Source organism: Furipterus horrens, unplaced genomic scaffold (assembly GCF_987537825.1).
Source record: "Furipterus horrens unplaced genomic scaffold, mFurHor1.1.pri manual_scaffold_7, whole genome shotgun sequence".
Classification (NCBI taxonomy): Eukaryota; Metazoa; Chordata; class Mammalia; order Chiroptera; family Furipteridae; genus Furipterus; species Furipterus horrens.
The window spans coordinates 25699962-25720476 of NW_028327177.1; the positions used below are offsets into that span (position 1 = coordinate 25699962).

General features: G+C 39.2%; 1 protein-coding gene and 1 non-coding gene across 5 annotated transcripts in view; one reads left to right on the forward strand and one right to left on the reverse strand.

Moving 5' to 3' along the window:
• NCALD (neurocalcin delta) overlaps positions 1-20515 on the forward strand; it is a 377772-nt gene that overhangs the window by 40617 nt on the left and 316640 nt on the right. For 3 of the 4 annotated variants that reach the window (XM_090283488.1, XM_090283487.1, XM_090283491.1), the window contains exon 2: positions 17775-17912. The exons of the other annotated variant lie outside the window; for it this stretch is intronic. The gene's annotated coding sequence lies outside the window, so the exon portion shown is untranslated. The remainder of the gene's footprint in view (positions 1-17774; positions 17913-20515) is intronic. 4 annotated transcript variants of the gene reach the window in all.
• LOC150004145 (small nucleolar RNA SNORA3/SNORA45 family) lies at positions 13627-13758 on the reverse strand. The gene has a single exon (XR_016512525.1). It is a non-coding gene; the product is annotated as a small nucleolar RNA SNORA3/SNORA45 family (small nucleolar RNA).

The window sequence follows — 20515 nt, forward strand, 5'->3', positions numbered from 1 at the left end:
ATATGAGAGTAGAAATAAAAATGAAGGGTGGAAAGTAAAGTTGAGGAACTCATAGAAAGTAGAACAGAAAGAACAAGAAATAGGAAAATAGGAGAGAAAAAAACAACAGTGGAGCGAAGTCCAAGAGTTTGATATCCAGTTAACAGGGATTCTGAAAATCACGGAAGGAAGGAAATGAGAAGAGAAAATATACAAAAAATTTCCCCCAAAGGCTATGAGTTTCCAGAGTAAAGGTTTGCTGAGTTCCAAGTACAAAAAATGCCTATCATCATGAAATTTTATACCAGGAATAAAGGAAAATCTTGTGAGCTGCCAGAGGAAAAAAATATATCAGTTATCAGAGGGACACTAGACTTTTCAACAGAAACACTGAATCTAGAAGATGATGGAGTGTTGCTCTCAGCATTTGGTGTGTGTATGTGAGGGGATGTTATTTCCACTTAGAAATTTTCTTCCTTCCTTCCTTCCTATTTATTTTTTTGTCACACATTTTTAAAAATTGAGATATATATAATTAATTTACCATAAATTCACCCCACTTAAATGTGCAATTCAGTGGACTTTTCTCATCTATTCAAAAAGTTGCAAAACAATCACCACTATCTAATTCCACAACTTTTCCATCATTTCCAAAAGAAACCTTCTTTACAAGCTATATTCTGCAGACCTTCAGGCAAATGTTTCGACAGAATAAAGGCATTTTCAAGTTACATGACTGAAGGAATTTCTCTCTTATGGACCTTGTCTTAGGCATGTGCTAGAAGATATGCTCTATCTAAAAAGGGTATAAATCAAGAGGAAGGGAAGCATGGGGCACAGGATCAGGTCAAGGACCCATACAATAAAAAGAAGGGAATACTTCATTTACAGTGTATATCTGACTCATAGAATTTGGGCAGATTTTAACAAGGGAATGGACCACTCTAGGAAGGATGTCTTTAAGGAATGCAGACAAACAGTGTATAATATAATATCTCTAATGAGAGAAATTTTAGAGTTTTGTGTGAGTTTTTGGGAGACATTATTGAAAATTATGTAGAAAAATAAATGAAAAATGAGGCAAAAACAAAGGAAAGAGGATGAATAAGAAAGAAAATATTTTCTAATTGTGCATTTAAACAGCATTCATTTTGTGCCTTGGACTGTTGTGTTTGCATAGAATTATTCATTTAACCCTCACAGCAAGCTCATGAAGCAGGTGTGAATACTATTGTCATTTTACAAATATAAGAAATGCACAAAGTCACATAGAGGTACTTGCTGAGGCGGAATTTGAACCAAGGCAATTGGGGTTCATAGTCATAACAACGTAAATAATACATTGCTTTAATCAAAATAGTGATATTACTATACAGAGGTGAAAATAGGGTAGGGAAATGGGAGGAAGTAATGTGACAGCTAACTTTTAATATTTGCTAGTAGGAAGTAGTAGCTGATGTCCAAATGGAAAAAGGAAATAAGACAGAGGTTATGATTATGGGAAATAACCAGAAGAGTTGTTACTTGTGGGGAATGAAAATGAGAAGTAGGGAGAGGGCCAGGTAACAGGCTGTTCTTTTTTTCTTTTTAGCCTTATAGTGTAATTTGACTTTTAAAAGCATACACATCTGTTAGTTTGATTTAAAAAACAAGGTAAAATAAAAAACAAAGGATGCCTTCATCCTTATGTTGATCACCCAGTTGGAATCTCAGCTGGTACACAGGACAGGGTCACTGTCCCCATCCACAGAGGCCCTGCACCTTTCCTGTAGATCCACAGTGGCCATCATGCTGTGACTGGCTATGGGAAGGCTTATAAGGGGTTCCAGATTGGTTTACCAAAGATAAGCCTAAATCATGCTGAGCCAGTTTGAAATACAAGTCTGCTATTCATGGATTATTTCAATTGAAGAATAGTATCTTCTTGGCTTGGGTTTGTAGATTTTATTAAACAGTTTCATAGTCAAAGTTGTAGGGCCAGTTGCCATTTTAGGGTTGAGTCAGAATTTATGAACCCTTTGGTGGGGAGAAACTCAGATTGTACAATATTTCTCTTGTATGAGTGTTGCCTCCCACAGTTAATTTTTGTTCCTTATACACAAAAAGAAAAAAAATCATTGTTGATAAACATAGGGAGTGAAATACGTTGACTTTTGCCCTTTAAGAAGCAGCAGGAGGAGGTGTTCACATCTCAGTAGTAATTTTTGTTTTTGTTCTGAGCTCTCTATTGCACTATTCACCCATGGAATGGAGAATGACTTGAATCAGAGCCATGGTAGGACCAGCCTCAGCCAGGGCTTGAAGGCATGCCAAATGCTAACATGAATTTGCAGCCCCATTACAAATGCACCCTGCTGGGGGGAGCACTCAGAGTCTTATTGCCAGAAAGAGTCTTTTGAATTGAATAGGCTTCTGTTCAACCATTTGTTACCTTGAAGACTTTTCTCATTTTTTAAGCTGGTGATTTTTTTATTTTTATTTTTTTAAGGGGGGTGGGGAGGGAAAGAAAAAGAGAGGGAGAGAGAAACATCAATGTGAGAGAGAAATATTGATCAGTTGCCTTTCATTTGTGCCCTAACCAAGGACCAAACCTGCAACCTAGGCATGTGCCCTGACCGGAAATTGAAACCACAACTTCTCAGTTTGCAGATGATGCCCAACCCACTGAGCCACTCTGGCCAGTACTAAGCTGGTGATTTCTTTACCTATGACCCAACATCAAGGAAAATACTAATCTTAGAAATGACCAAAGACATTTTAATTTCAAATATTGAACAATACATAGGGATAAAGTTTCTTTGTGGGGCATTTATGGAGATGCCATATTTAAACCATTTGAAATGGGTCTTGGGGGAAGTGGATAGTCTACCTCCATTTTAGATAGAGAGAAATTTGGGGAGAAGCTGCAATTTGCAGAGGACTTTTAATTTTTTATCAATTCTGGCAAGGATGAAGCTCATACGTCAATCAGTTATATCTAGAGAGAGCTTTACTTCTCAGATAACTGCCCGTCTAAATGGCTATTATTCGAAAATACTAAGCACCAAAAGAAGGTGTTTTAGGACAAGTACTGACACTTTTTAATTCCTTTTGGCACTCTTAGAGGTAGAAATAAGCAGCTAACTTGGCCGTGGCAGCATTAGTGAGTATTCTCAAGGAGTGGGTTGGGAGTGTTGGGTTATGAAGCCAGATTTAGGAAGGCAATTTAAATACAACACTCAACTCGGCTCCTTTTATCCCACAATTATTACAAGGCAAATGAATGTAACAAAATGCCATGGGCCAGGCAACTTACACAGCAGACATTTATCTTTCATCTAAATGTAATTACCTCCTAAAAGCCCCACCTCCAAGTACCATCACATTGTGATTAGGTCTTCAATGTATGCATTTTAGGGGAGACATAAATATTTAGTTTATACCAATGTTCTATTTTTCTTCTTATGATAAAAAGAGAATCATCTTTAAATACACAATGGGATACTACTCAGCCAGAAGAAAAGACAAAATACCGCTATTGGCGACAACACAGATGGAACTTGAGAATATCATACTAAATGAAATAAGTCAGTGAGAAAAAGCTAAGAACTGTATGATTTCCCTCATATGTGGGATATAAAGCTGAAACTAGTGGACCCAGACAACAACGTGGTGGTTGCCAGAGGGGGTGGTGGAGGGTAGAGGAGGTGTAATATATGGTGATGGAAGATGGTTTGACTTTAGGTGGTGGGCACACAGTGCAAGATACAGGTGTAGTATCGTGGACGTGTGCACTTGAAACCTAGGTGATCCTATTGACCAATATTACCCCAGTAAATTTAATAAAAATGAATAAATAAATAAACAAATAAAAGCATGTTGCCTGCTTAAGGTATGTGCACAGTACTTCAGCAGGCTGACTGAGTGAACCAATGGGAGAATTAATCAAAAAAGAGTGCTGATTGGGAAGAGCGGAGAGAGTGTGTATGTGTGGAAACCTTCCCATTATTTGAGAGCTCCTGAATGTTAGGTCAATAATAGGCATAAGTAGCCTAGAACATTTTTAAGCCCAAGGACTGTTTGTGCCACAGTATAGACCTGTTTTTATCAGTGTGAGAGCAACAATGTTAAAGAACAATTTTCTATGTAAAAGGGGTTTTGTTAAGACAGTGGAAACTAAATCACTCATTAGAAATGTTTAACCTCAAAAATAATGTGCAGATGCATTTGAATTCTAAGCAGATCGAGCTGTAGGCTGGCTATATTGTCTTCATATAATTCATTGACATTATGGTAACCAGAACACTTTGTAATATGCATGAATAGTTTGTTCTTTTTTCTTGACAGTACTGGACAAACCACCAAGAAAAGGGATCACAAAAGAGCCCCCTTATAGCTTCTGTTCTTAAGGGAGTGGTTCTCACACTTGGGGAGCATGCATAAAATACAGATACCAGGGCACTGCCCCGAGAGATTTGGATTCAGAAGATAAGGAGAGGGTCCCACAAATATGAATATTTAAGAAATGCCACAGGTGATTATGATGCAGGTGGTCTGAGATTCAACCCTTGGCTGAGGGCCGGGGGGGATCAAGTTGAAAACAAAACAAAACAAAAAACAAGCAGAGAAACCCCTTGTCCAAACCTTCTCTAGCATCAAACTTGTTCCTGTCTCAAACCCTTAGGCCCTTGCATGCTCTTAAAAGTCCAGTGAGTGGACTGGAGACTTAGACCAGCTGGAGCCTCTCTGAGCCCACTGGCAGTATATATATATATATATATTTCATCTTTACGTGAGGACAGGCACATTGATTTCAGAGGAAGGGGAAGGGAGGGAGAGAGAGGGAGAGAGAGGGAGAGAAACAGTGAGGTGAGAGAGAGAAACATTGATCAGCTGCCTCTCGCATGCACGACTGAACCCATGCCCTTTTGGTTTATGGGATGATGCTCCAACCAACTGAGCCACACTGGCCAGAACTCGTAGTATATAATTTGAGAACCATTGATTAAGTATGACCCATGCCAGTCATGGTGTCTCCTCGCAATTGCAGTTTCTGTGGGAGCCCCAAGCCCTTCATGCCTGCCATGTGGGGTGTCACAGAATTTTAGTGTCCCTCACAGGCTCCCCAGAGCCCATGGTTTCATTTGAGAGCCTTCCTTCCAAGTAAAATGAAATTCCCAAGGCTTTCCCTTGGATTCGTGTGGACACCTGCTAAAATCCCCTTCCCTACGCAGCTTCCAACGAGAAGACTTGAATGCAGTTGGGTTGAGGTTCCTTGGAGTTCCATGACCAGTTCCGATTGGGACAGAACAGTAATATACCCCAGAGCTAACCCTTCCAATCCTCAGTGAAACAGTGGCCTCACCTCCCCCTACATTTGTGCTGTTTTGAAAGAACATGGTGTGTGACATGGTATATTGTTTCTGGATAATTCTGCAAGCCAGTCTTGAAAGGCATGCTTATAGGAAGTTGTCAAGATGAGCCTTGTATTAGGCGATAAATGTCAGTTGGGGGCCATTTAAATAAAGGTATTTGCTTGAGAGTGTTCTGACTAATGGAACTCCTAAGTGAGAAGTCAGAAATAGCAAACACCACTGCCTGCTGACAGCACACAGTGCCATTAACCTTTCATGTGAAGTCACTGGGAGAGAGATGAATTATATTTCCTCAGTGGATTTTTTTAAAGAGATTGTGGGTGGCACCAGGGGTCTATTTTTATTAAAAAGTTTTGAGAAGTGCAATGAAATGGCCGTGTTTGCCATCAGGTCTTTCCTGTTACTTGACAAGGCATGAAGAATGGGAAGCAGACGAGAACCAGCAGTCCTCCTTCATTGCTGTGGCACGTTGCTGGATGTGCTTTGTAATATTTGGGCAAGTTTGCCATTATACTCGTGTCTAAATTTCCTTAAATATGATTTAACGCCTCATGGCATGATGGAATTTCCTTAAATGCTGGCAGATTGCTTTTATGTTCAGATGTGCAAAGGGAAAGTAATCCAATTTATTAATTATGCCTTGCAGTTCATATTCATTTAAAGCTGTCAAGTGATTAGCTGTAGGAGGTGTGTGAGAACAGGACTGTTAAAACAGCAGCAGTTGTTGCTATAGATAGGACTCATTGCTGCTACGCCCATAGCCTTTTAAAGACACACACAGTTGTAATGTTAAAGCCATATTTAATGAAATTGGGTTCGGGGGTGGGGGGTGGGCAGAGTTGTTTATATTCCCCCCTTTTGGAGGATGAGGTTATCATGTGATGCTTCCAAAAAATTGGATTCCATGTACTAGGTATAGAGATCATGTTTCATAAGAGTAAGAGTTAATCCTTCTATCTTCAAATTCTACGTTTTTAAAAAAAAGAATATGGGTGGCACCAGGGGTCTGTTTTTGTTAAAAAGGTTTGAGAAGTGCAATGAAATGGCTGTGTTTGCCATCAGGCCACTTTTAAAAAAGTGACCAGTGAAGCCTTTGAATAGACTTGAATGACGAGCTACCGATGTAGAGATCTAGAAAAGACAATCCCAGGAAAAGGGATCAGCATGTGTGAAGGCCTTGAGTCAGGAATGAAAGTGATGGGTTGAAGGAACAGCAAGAAGCCATAGTGGCTGGAGCATGAAGAATGAGGGGCGAGTGGTGGGAAGTGAGGTCTGAAGGGTGAGGGGTGGGGCAGCTCACCAAGGGACTTGTAGTGTGGTCGGGAGCTTGGGCTTTTTCTAAGTGAAATGGAAAGCCATTGGAAGAGTCTTAAATTGGAGTGTTATACAATCTGATTCACATTTTTCAAAGATCACTCTGATGGCTATTTTAAAAATACAAAGTAAAGGAGAAGAGTGGAAGCAAGGAGACCAGGCAGAAGACTAATGTATTGCAATCATCCCTATGAAGAGGATGGCGGCTTGGGTCAGGATGGTGGCAGTGGAGCTGATGAGAAGCGGTCATGTGAGGCTATGGCAGGATTTGTAGGTGAATTGGATATGAGGTATTGAGGAAGAGATACATCAGGGCTGATGACTGTGCTTTTTTCTAGAGGAACTAGTTGCATGGAGTTGACATGTACTGACATGGGAAGACTGGGAAAGGAACAGTTTTGGACATACTAAGCTTTGAGATGCCTACTAGATACCTGAAATAGAGATGTCAAGGAGCTACTTGAATATTTGAATCTGGAGCATGGGAGAGGTCAGGACTGGCTATTAGAATTCGGCTGCCCATTCTAAACAGGACTTTAGCTAAGATCATCTAGTGAGATTGTGTTTATAGGGCAAAGAAGGAGACCCAGGATTAATCCCTGAGGCACTCTGATACCTAGAGGAGGGAAACCAGCAAAGACTGAGGAAGAAGTCAAATTCTAGAGACACTGAATTCAATTGAACTCTGGCCCACCAAGGTGTAGGTCTCTATCACATTTGCTAAGTACCCCTGGCCCAATCAAAAGTGGCCAAAGTGAATTGGGTATGAGGCTTTATGTTCATTGAATATTGTGGGCAGGATTTTCTCAGATTTTATAACAGGACTGGGTAGTGATTCTAAAACCTGCCTAAAATAAAATATACTGGGAATTTGACTGACAGACTCTTAAGGATATTACCTCTCTCTCTCTCTCTCTCTCTTTCTCTCTCCCTCTCTCTCTCTCTCTCTCATCATGATTTTCTTTTAGTTTGTTTCATTTTTACAATATTTTTTTTACTAGTTCTATCTTACTTTTTATTTTCTAAAATATCTTCAAGGTCCTTGGTACCACCAGTACCTGAATTCCTTCTCATCTTTCTGACTTCTTTCTTTTCTTGGCCTCACCTCATAAAAATTCCTTTCTACGTCCACAAGCATGGACATAATCCAGTGTCCACAACTCCAAGCATTTAGTACCTTGTGGAGGAACCATGGGACGGGGCTGCCATCATAGTCAACTCTTCTTCAGGCGGTGGCAGAACGGTCCTCTCAATCTCATACACGTTCTGTCTGAATAAATCTTTCACCTAAATAATGCGAAGGCATCCCAAGAGTCTAGATGAATGATTCTGTTCAGGGAAGAGAAAGGGAAGGAATAGAGAGCATTATTTAAGTTTGGGAATGTTGTGAGCAGATGTTGATTAAGAGACTTGACATCATTTCAAGACGGCCCTCTAACGGAAGGGGTTGTTTAGGGAAGCTGGTTTAATGTTGCTTCACTCTGTTCCCTGTCTTCAGACTGAATTCTTCATCCTGGCCAGCTGGTCACTGTGCAGATGTGAGCAGACCACAGGCACAAGCTGGTGAAGAGTGCAGATGATCCTACAAATCCACCATCAGCATTAGAAAAACAGCCCAGAGCCCTGGTTGGGTGGCTCAGTTGGTTGGAGCATGTTCCCAACACCAAAAGGTTGCAGGTTCGATTCCAGGTCAGGGCACATACCTAGGTTGAAGGTTTGATCCCCGGTTAGGGCATACACCTAGATTGTGGATTCGATGCCTGGTCAGGGAGCATATATGAGGCAACCGGTTGATGCCTCTGTCTCTCACATTGATGTTTCTCTCTCTCCCTTACTCTCTCTTTAAAAGCAATAAACATATCCTTGGTGAGGATTAAAACAAAACAAAACAAAACAAAACAGTTCATAAGGTGTATTCTTGGAAAAGGAAGGCAAGCCATTCATTGTGTGTAATTGCAGTTACCTGTTCACCAGTGTTAGAGGGACATGATTAGAGATACAGAGAATACTTATTCAATCCTCTTTAATGAATACAGGGTTATTTTGTGTTAGTTCCTTCGATTCTTTTTGCTGTGAGAGCATGTATTTTCCCTGGCAAGTCATTTTGAGCTTCTATTTCTCACATATCAACTGTAGATAATAGAGTTGACCTTTCTTACTCAGATTATTGAATTTAATGCCCCTGAAATGTCATAAATGCTACATGGCTGCTAAAATCTTATTTCATTTCTCTGCATTCATCCCCTTGGTCTCATTTTCAGGAAGGCATTCTGTTAGGTCCAGCAAAGTGATGATCTGGAAGGCAGGTGGTTCTGCATCTTCCTGGGGATGAGACTAATTTTCCACCTGCAAACCTCTGTGGTCACTCATCTCTACTTGGTTACTAATGCTAACTCACCAGTGTTCTCTCAGCAGAATATTATACAAAGATTATAAAGGTATTTCAAAAGTTGAAGAGGGAAGGCCTCTCAGATCTTTCCCAATTAACACTTTTTTCTTTCCATATTCCCTTTTGGCCTTTTTACTATATACGTCCATTTTTAGAGTTTCGGTTATAGTATACGCAAAACTTGCCTATTCTTCTGTAATTTTTCATAATGTAACAGTTTTATTTTTCTGAGAGTATTCCACAAATTAGAATGACTGTCATTTATTTATTCTTCTCTTCTTTGATGGCATTTACTGTTCCACGCTTTTGCCGTTCTGTCACTGAAGGGCCCTTTTCCTCTTTTGTGTTATTTCCTTAGGATGAAGTCCCAGGGGCAGTAATATGGGTAGGGTTGCCAAATAAAACACAACATGCCCAGTTAAATTTGAATTTCAGATAAACCATGAGTAGTTTTTAGTATTAGCATGTCCCATGTATTATTTGGTAAAACTTATGCTTAAAAAAAGCATTCATTTTTATTTGAAATTCAAATTTAACTGGGTATTCGATTTGCTAAATCTGGCAACTATAATTATGAGGCAAAATGTAGGAACATTTCATGAGCCAAAAATTCTATTATTGATTTGAATAGAGAGGGGAAATTTTCAGAAGGGTGAACATTAAGGAGAAAAGGGGAACCCTAAGATGTTCTATAAGTAATTATTTAAGTCTTAATTTTTAGAAGATTTACATAATCATATAGTATTATATATATATTATATATATATATTATATATATATAAATATTCGTAGGCAGACGACAAAAACATTTTGTACCATATAGACTTCGGTAACAACTTCATGGTGACACTTTTCCTGATGTGGCACTCGTTGTTAGTTTTCTTCTTGCTGTGTCCCCCTTCTTTCTTGTTAACAGAATCCTGATTTTGTTGAGGGCAGCAATGCACCCACTTAAAAACTCAATTTCTCAGGCTGCCCTATAGTTAAAGGTGGCCACGGGGCTCAGTTCTGACCAAAAGGAGGCAAGGCGTCTTGGTGCAGCATCTCTCTTTCCTCCCCCCTTTCGCCTGGCAGGCACCTGCGACGTGTACAGGTGTAGCGGCCACCTTATCACCTGGGGAGAAAGCCATATGTAGGAATGATGGAACAGTAAAAATAAGGTTTACAGCTGAATATATCCATAACTGATATACCCATAACTGATTTTTAAAAACCACATTATTCAAATTTATTGCATATATTTTTATAAGCTTATTCAAGTCCTTTTAGAAGGAGGTATAAATCTATATACACATAAATAATATTTTGTGGAAGTCAGTATGCCCACAGGAAGAGGTTGAGGATTTCCTGAGGAACTGATGTGACAGTTGCTGATACAAGTTCAGTCAGGGTTGAAGGCCATGAAGTCTAATTCCTGAGACACAGAGACCAGTGAGGATGGATACAGGTCAACAGTCTGGCTTTGGGGCACAAGGACTGAGCTCTCAAAAGAAGAAAAGGTGACACGCAGGAAGGTAGGTCAGAGAATTAGGAGTTCAAAATCGGTTGTTCCACCAAGGTCAGGAACTTCTGAGGTAAAAGGATAAGACAGAGTCACGCATTGGAACAGGAGTTTGTCCAAGCAGGTGGCTCAACCCTAGAGAAGCAACGCACTGACGCGGCTGTGCTGTGGTGCCACTTCCGCTCCCTGCTTTGTGCCGTAGCGTATCCTCTGCCTCGGCACAGCTGCAGTCCCATGAGTCCTGAAAAATGGGGGCACCTGTCAGTGAGGACTAAACCTTCTGCTGCACCTCTGGCAATCGGAAGATATTTTCCATAGATTAGCCTCTCGCTCTGTTCATTTCAGAACTTGTTTCTCCTCTCCTGCCTACGTACTTCCAGTGCGCGCACGTCACAACTTCTTTGTAGCCCCTGGCCTTGCCCCGTCGTTAAATTACACCGGGTGAGTCAACACAGTGGGTGGTAGGGACATTTCTGAAAGTCCTATGTACCCGGGGACAGCCAGCAACAACTTAACTATACTTCTTGGAAAGGATAACAAACCTCAGTAATATGTTCTGTGCAGGCTCAAAGTGAATGGATTCCAACTCAACTTCCTCTTATCCGGATCCCAAAACTGGCCAGGGCAACTCCGATGCTCCCTGGTTTGGTGGAGAGGGCCGTTTTAACCAATTGCTCTGGCAATAGCTTATTTATGCAAAATTAAACATACAAACAAGTGACCCTGTAGACACACTATTAGGATCCCTCCTAGAGCTTCAGAAAGGATCCTGCACCCTCAGAAAGGGCCTTGAAGCTTACGCTCCTTGAGCGGTATGGGAAACCCAACTCTGCGCATTCCCCTAAAGAGATGTGCAGCAGGCACATGCACGCACCCTTTACACTGCTGCCTGACAATTTGAGAGCATTAGTTTTTAAAATTTTTAAATTTTTAAAAATAAGTAATGTTTGTATGGGTAATCCATGCTGTTGCTAAAAACAAAAAAGATAAAAACAAAAAGATTTTTAAAAAAGCTTACTGTAATCCTGCCGTGTTGGGGATTTTGATGTATTTGTATTTCTTCAGATGTTCTTTTTAAAAAAATATTTTATTTATTTATTTTTAGAGAGATGGGAAAGGAGGGAGAGAAGGAGAGAAACATCAATGTGTGGTTGCCCCATATGCATCCCCGACTGGGGACCTGGCCCGCAACCCAGGCATGTGCCCCATCTGGGAATCGAACCAGCCACCCTTTGGTTCATAGGGCCATGCTCAATTCACTGAGCCAGACAGGCCAGGGCCGGATGTATTTTTTATTGACACATACACACTTATGTATATATAATTTCTATTTCCTCAACAGAAGAAAAAGGACAACTTCAAAATGTTATTTTAAAGATTAACTATATGGTGAACTTTTTTCTATATTGTTAAATATTCTTATACTAAGGTGACTTAAAAATAGTTGTATAATATTCTAAAATTCCCTATTGGACACTTAATATGTTTTATATTATAAATAAGGTTGTGGTAAATATCTTTCTACATATGTCTCTGTTGCATTTTTTTTTTTTTTACTATGCACATAATAAATTCTTAGGATAAACTCCTAGAAATGAATTACTGAGTCATAGGATATGAAAAATTTAAAGAATTTTATACATACAAATAAGTTGCTCTCTAGAAAGTCTATATGAATTTACTTTTGAAAGAAATATGTGAGAATGTTTTTCTAAACCCTTGCCAGAAACATATACTATTATTTTTTAAAATCTGTGAAATGGTATCCTCTGGTTTTAATGCTTATTTCTCTGGTTATTGTGATGCTGAATATTTTTTATATGCATTAGGCTTTGTGTATCTTTTGTAAACAGTCATTTCATGTCTTTAGGCAAGGTTTTTAATTAGATAATTTTTAATTAAGGCAATATATTCCTAAAAATCCATAGAGCCTATTATCAATATTTTGCATTTCCTTTTTCTTTTTAATTTGTTGATTGATTTTAGAGAGTGAGGAAGGGAGAGGGAGAGAGACAGAGAGAAACATTGATGCGAGAGAGAAACATCAACCAGTTGACTTTGGTAGCGCCCCAACAGGGGATTGAACCCACAACTTAGGCATGTGCCCTGATGAGGAAATCAAACTGGCAACTTTTGGTTCACTAAATTGTGCTTAAACCAACTGACCCACATGGCCAGGGTTATTTTGCATTTTCCCATCTAATCTTTCTCTGGCTTTTCTTCTTCCTCTCCCTGAAGGACTGCTACAAGAGCTGCCCTTGACCTCTATTTTATTTTTATATATTAGACGAAGCCATATGAAACTGCAATTTTTAAAAGGTTGAAAATGCTCAAATACCAGCAATTTTATGTGATTAAACCTGATACATTTCTTTTGACATTCTGATTCAACCTCCCTCCCTCTGTACATCCATCCAACCAACAAATATTTATTAGCCAATAACACGTCACCCTCTAAGAATGACTCCCTAACTGTCTTCAGCTCTGACCTCTCTCCTGAGCTCTGGTTTCTGTATTTGATGAATTGGCAAATCAGGTACAGTCTAGTTCTCTAATATTCTTCATATCATCTGTTCTTACTGTATCTACCTCAGTTTAGATTTTCATCAATTACTGCATATCTGAGTATGTTTGGGCTGCTATAACAAAAACACTATAGATTAGATGACTAGTAAACAGCAAACAATTTGTGGTAAACACAGTTCTGGAAGCTGGATCATGGCGCCAGGAGATTCTGTGTCTGATGAGGGCCTACTTCCTCATAGAAGGCACCTCCTCATTGTGTCCTCACATGGTGGAAAGGTCTCTTGTAAGGGCACTAATCCTGTTGATAGGCTCCACTCTCAACTTAAGAACCTCCACAAGGCCTCACCTCCTGGGACTCATCTTGGGGGTTAGGATATCAGCATATGAATTTTGGGGGGGCCATAAACACTCAGACCGTAGCAATGTGCAATGTTTTCTCTCCTGTGATATTTTCTTCCTTCTCTCACCTTCACACTACATTTTTTTATATTCACACCTTTTTCCTCTTTCAAGGGTCATTTTATTTTTTATTTATTTTATTTTATTTATTTATTTATTTTTTGCATTGTCACTAACCTGGTGACTGACTATGCCATACGGGGGCCACAGTCAATGAATAAGGCCAGCAATTGCTCTTCGAGGACTCTAGCACACTAAGGCAATAGCTGATACCCAAGCATGACTCTAGCCTCGATTCAAGGGTCATTTTAAATGTCACACTTTTACTGATCCCAGCCCCCTCCCCATCCCTCACTACCACCTTAGATAGAAATTTTACCATCCCAATAGCTCTTTACATGCACACCTTTTCTGGAAGCTCTCTTCTCCTACCATCTGGTTATTTCTGTACTTTCTTTTACATTGAGATATTATTTATGTACAGTTAATGCAAAAGTCTTAATTGTACAACTTGATGAATTTTTACATGTTCCTGTACAACAGTCACTCAGATCAAGACATAGAACATTTCCATTACCTCAGAAATTCCGCTTATGCTTCTTCCCAGTTAATAACCACTGCCAGCTACCAAAGATAATGAGTGTTCTGATTTCTATCACCATAAATTAGTTTTCATATCCTTGAACTTCAAATAAATGGCATCATACACTATGTACTCTTCTCTCTGACTAATTTTGCTCAACATAATGCTTTTGAGTTTCATCCATGATATTGTGTCTATCAATAGTTCTTTTGTGTGTGTGTGTGTGTGGCTGTGTAGAATTCCGTTGTATAAATACATAACATTTGTTTATATGTTCTCCTGTTGGTGGAAACTTGGGCCATTTCCAGTTTTTCACAATTATGGGTAAGGATGCTAAAACATTCTTAACCAAGTCCTTCGTTCTCTTGCACATATACCTAGGAATGAATTTCTGAGTCATAAGGAGGCATATGCTTAATATTGATAGAAACCACCAAGCAGTTTTCCAAAGGGGTTATTCCATTTTACATTCTCACCAGATATACATGCATTATCTATATCCTTGCTGTCATCTGAGGGTATACATCTTCTTTATTCTACTGTATGTGTAGTGGCATCTCATTGTGATTTTAATGAGGCATGTGGTTTCAATTCCATGGTAAATAATGATGTTGAGCACAATGTGAAAAGCTTATTGTCTATTTCAGTGATTTTCAACTTTTTAAAATCTCATGGTATACATAAACTAATTACTAAAATTTGTGGCACATCAAAAAATATATTTTTTGCTGATCCGACAAGAAATAGGTATAATTTTGATTCATTCATGGCAAATGGCTACTGTTGTGTTGGCTGTTGTCATTTGTTTTATTTGACAGTCTAAGGAAAAAGAAGTCAGCATCCCTGACTAAGTAGTCAGGTATTGCATGTTTAAAAAATTCCGGTAGCACACCAGTTTAAATTTGCTGGCCTATTTGGATACCTTATCTTGCAAAGTGCCTGTTCAAGTTTTTTGCCCATTGTCTTAATTACTGAAAGTTTAAGCCCTCCAACTTTGTTTTTCTTTCTTAAAATTGTCTTGACTATTTTGAGTCCTTCAAATTTCCATATAAATCTCAGAATAAGCTTGTCGATGTTTATAAAAAATGACTGCTAGGATTTTGATGAGACTTGGTTGAATGTATAGGTCAATTTAGGAGAATCAATATCTTAACAACCCATGTATATGGTATATCTCTTCATTTAGTTAGGTCTTCTTTTATTATATCAGCAATGTGTCCAATGTAGGGTTCTTGCACATCTTTTGTTAAATTTATTCCTACACATTTGATTTTTTATGCCATTGTAAATAGTACTTTTAAAAATTTATTTCTGATTGTTGATTTTTAGTCTATAGAAATACAACTAGTTTTTGTATACTAACTTTGTATCTTGTGTTCTTCCTTAATTCATATGCTTGTTTGTTTGTAGGTGCATAATTATGTCACCTGCTAATAAAGTTTTACTTTTTCCTTTCTAATATTTATCCCTTTTCTTTTATCACCTTATTGCACAATCTCTGTACATTTCTTTCCTCCTCATTAGCCTATAAGCTACTTGAAGCAAGACCCTTTGAGGCAAAACCCTACCATGGTGCTTTAAAAATGGGAGTTATTAAGAGAATTTTGGCTGACTGTGTAAATGATGGCAGAGAAAATAATGAAATTAAAGCTGTAAGTTACTATTTTGTGTGCTTAGTGAACCATTACTAGGAAGAAGAATGCTGGTTAAAACCCATTTTTTGAGTTGGTACATACTGACTTGCAAGGGTTGCTACAGGTGTCTTGAAGACTCTCTAGGTCATTCTGCCTGATTAATGATTCCCAGTTCCTGGGTGCTTTCTTCTCTGATGTTATGTTAGTTGTTCATTGTGTTCTTTCATAGAGTCTGGCCAAGCATTTGAGATTTCCAAAATAGCAGTGACTGCTTCTCCCCAAGATAGCACAAAGCAGATGGATCCTTGGACCTCATTGCCTTTAGTCCCAATTCCCCAAGCTTCTGTTGGTATAGAAAAAAATCTGCATTTTCAATGTCACTGGAGTGAAGCCTGGGAAATTTTCAGTTTTGAGCCTTTAAATTCCAATGGGCAATGCTATTTTTAGATTTCTAGTATGTGAGTGAGAATGTATTAAGAAATGAGGATGAGGACTCATGTGAGTGTCCTTTCCCAGTAAGCTGCGGCTCCTGCCTGTTCTGAAGAGTCATAGGACTGAGAGTGCAGGTGATGCCCAGGGCAGGAGGAAAGCACTGATTGGATTTGGATGCCCATTTTGCATTTTAGTTGCAGTGATCATTTCTCTATAGATTATTCCATTGTTCATGTGGCTGGAAGAGGATGTTTTCCACTGCCTGATGAGTTTGTTTCTGAGGAGGTAATTCCATTGTTTCCTCATTTCTCTGTAAGCTGCAGATATGCTGTTAGTTGTTTAAACAGTAGATTGGTAAAGTATTTAAGGCCGTTTGGACTCAAGGCCACCGGGACTGCTCTCTGGTCTTCTACTCATTGGTTGACATTTTTCTATTAAATTAGGCTCACACATTGAGCTAGCATATCAGTGAGTGAATTATGTTTTTGCCATTGAATAAATATGGATCACCTTGAAAAAAACAAAAGTGAGAGAAATAATAGAAAAGAGAAAACCCAAATGCACACCCTTGTAAATTTGAATTAAATACTATTGATGCAAGATGATTACTTTCTTTCAAATGCCTGAATTTCTCAACTATTTTATATATTTGGTTTTCTTAAACATTTACAAATTTACATTAGAAGAGTGTTCTATAAGTATTTTCATAACCGTTGTTAATAGAACACTTCTTTTTGCCCCAAGCAACTGGTACTTGGCCTAATCATCTGAACTCCTACCAGGTGATTACTCTTTGTAATCTTTTGTTATAAGATAATTATAATTGTTTTCTAAAATTTTTTTTTCATGTTATAGCTGTTGCTTGTAAATCTGCTTCTCTCTCTTAACAACCTGTGACATGGCTATGTTTCCATGTCAAAAATATATAACTACATTTCTTAAATAGCTACTTGCAGTGGACATCCTGGTACATAAATCTTGAATATTATTTGATTTATTCCTCAAGATACATTTCTGGGAATGGGATTTTACAACTCAAACTGTGAATGTTTTATCTTTTGATTCATTTGCCAAATTTCCCTGCAGAAAATCTGACATATTTATATTCTCATGAACATCAAATTGGGGGTGTTTACCTTTGCCTTTGTCACAACAATTTATTGTGACTTGCTTATCTTTTTGAATATTTGTGTATTTGTCTCTTCATGGGTGTCGTAAGCTAAATCAGGGAGGATCCAGTCAGACAACCCAAAATCATCGTAGGTGTTTCAAACAGAGGAGATTTCATACTTGGAATTGGTTCCACACATGTTGGAAATCTGAAAGAGCAAAAATGAAATGCTGAAGTTGCACAGGTAGTAACTGCAAAAGCAGCAGAGAAGAGGTAGGATAGGAAGAACCTAGGAGCTGTGGGGAAGGGCCCGGCAGGCTGGGCTGGGCCTGAGGTGAGGGGCAGCCTGGCTGGTGAGGGAGCACAGCAGTGGCATTCTGATGGCCCAGGGGGGTGTGACTGAGAGGGTGACACATCCAAGGAGGCACAGGGTGGTTGGTGTTGGGAGTGGACAGAGAAGCTGGGACTGAAGTCAGCCTGATGCTGTTGTTGGTTGTGATGCTGATGGAAGTTGGAAACTGGAAGATCCTTCTCTGTTTTCTTACCTCCCAGCCTCTCTCTCGTGCCTCATATTGGGAGCAACTCCCAGGAAGCCAGCTGACAGGGTGGAGGTGATACTGCTTTGCAGTTCCGGCTTCTGCATCACAGGGCAGAAAAGAGAACGCTGGGCTTGGAGCTAAGAGGCAACAGGTACGTCACCAATGTATTTACTTGCTTGAGCTGCCATAATAAAATATGTGAACTGGGTGGCTTCCAACAACAGGAATTTACTGTCTCACAGTTCTGGAGCCTAAAATTCAGAGATTAAGGTGTTATTCTTCTCATAAGGACACTAGTCATATTGGATTAGGGGCCCACTCCAGTGTGATTGTATTTTAATTTAACTAATCTGCAATGACTATTTCTAAATAAGGTCACATTCTGAGGAACTGGGCATTATGACTTCAATATATGAAATTGTGGGGCTCACGATTCAACCTAAAATACCCATATATAAACTTCTTTAGAACAGGGTCCTTTCAGCCCTAAAATGCTATATAACTTCTTTGCATTTTCCAAGTTCTGGGTACAAAGAATGTGTTTAATAATTGTTAAATAAATGAATAAACACTAAATTAAATAATGCACATTCATTTTCAGGCTCTTAAGTCTAAAGTCATCATACATTTTAAATTGAAATTACAAAGAAAATCTGTCATATTTTTAAATGTCAGATGCTCTTTAATTTCACAAACAGTTAAATATCAAATGCATACAGAACAACCTGATGACTACAAAGCTTATTCCTAAATTTAATATGAAAGTATAAGTTTGACTTATTTCACCTCTATCTTTAATTCTAAATATTCCTGTGGTTGCAAAATCACTTATCCCATAAGAAAAAAAGAGATTTTCCAATTTAGGTGAACCGAGGTTATCATCCCAAGTGCATGGGGGCTTCTTGGTCAACAACTTAGGGCTGCAACATAGTTGCTTGTTGGTTAGGATTTGAGTCTGGGACATAGGAGCTACCCATTTTTTAGGGTTCCTTCTGGGGATCCAGACAAATGTGGTATAGCATCCTTTGATTACCTGCTTGCTTTCGTAGCATTCAGAAGGTTCTGTTGGGTACTCACAGAATAGATGTAATGGGTGAACTGCTAGGAAATTTTTCACAGCAATGAATCCCAAACTAGGTTTTCTCAGAGCATTTCTTTCATGAACTGGACTCTCTGTTTCCCAGCCCAAATCAAAGAATGTTAGTTTCCAGATGGTAAAGAAAGAATTTAACTTATTGAAAGGAATTAAGTTTGGTAACTGCTATTGCTTATTCTGCTAGCCAGCACTGGCAGATGACAACAGGAGCAAACAAGAAGTTGCAAATTGTAAATATTAATATGTAGCTAATCTTGCTTAGTTCAGCAGCTCATTTCTGTGGTTGTGTGTTCTTCCTGCTGCTGTAATTTCATATCACTTGGATGCCTATTGTACTAGTAACTCGTTCCTAATGTATGGGTTAGAATTCCATTAAATTACGCAAAGTACATGGAACGTTGTGCTGTCTGAGCAGGTGAGACAAACTGTGGTTCCAGCCATCAGATCCGATATGGCTCCTATCTTCAGGGAACTTACCAAGGAGTGGGGAGTTAGGACAAACTCTGGTTTAAAATCCCTATGTACAAAGTCATACATGGAGAGGGCTAGTGGTCAGTATCCCGAGCCCTGTGGCTGGACGTGAACCCGTACAACTTATCCTTGACTGTTACCCTTCCTCTTTTAGTTCTTTCCTTTTATGATGCTCCCTCTGACTTGGAATGGGAGGGAGGCATTTGGGGGATGGAGATGAAGAAGTCCTTACCCTTGAAGCCCTCTCAGATTAGTAAGATAGACAAACAAATATTTATATTCAATAATATTTGTGCAGGAGAGAATTGGGGGAGACCACAGGCTCGGGGGTCAGGGGGAGTCTTATTGTCTTTGTTTCCTCAGGTCCAAGGGCAGGGCCTGGTGTCCAGTCAATTTTTGTTGAAGGAGGTAACACAGTTAGTCTTTGGAGGCCTTCAGAGGAGAAAGTTTCATTTGACCTTGGTGTTGAAGGACAGAGAGAAGTATAATAGATGGCAGTGTAGAGAAGGAATTCCCTTTCACCCTATTTTCTATCACTAAGTTCCCTTCTCTAGATACCTCTAAAATTTGAGTCATGGTTATGGGTGTGACTGTGGCCCTCCACTCTGTAGGGTGTTTCTAGGGAAAATGTCTTTCTCCGGGGCCTCAGCACAGCTCTGACTGGGCAGGGGGTCTAGGAAACTCAACTCCAGTCCCAGCTCCATCACTAAATTTGAGATCTTGAACAAGCCCCTTACCCACTTTGTTAAGTGTCTTTATAAATAATAAGCCAAATGATGTGGGTAATGTGTTAAAACGTATGCAGCACCATGCAGTTATCAGATACTATTGTGAGTTAGGAGTTAACACTGACTGTGTGCACATAGATCACATGCAGTGGCCTTTCGGGAGATGGGTATTTCAGTAAGAGAGCAGACTCATGATCTGGGATCACGTGGGGTGATGAGTGATTCTGGGTTAGATTAAAAAGGACTCATGAAGAGTTTGTTTAAGTTTATTACTAATAGAGTACTGAGGGTGGACTGCTGCCATCATAAGCATCAGGCTGAGCCAGAACCTGAAGGTAAGACAGGAGAGGATCCTACTGAGTATGAGTGATAATGGCATTTCTTCAATTACCTGTCAAATTCCTACCATGTGTCAAACAGGGAGGTAGATATAGTAGTGTCTTCCCTTTTGAAACTTAC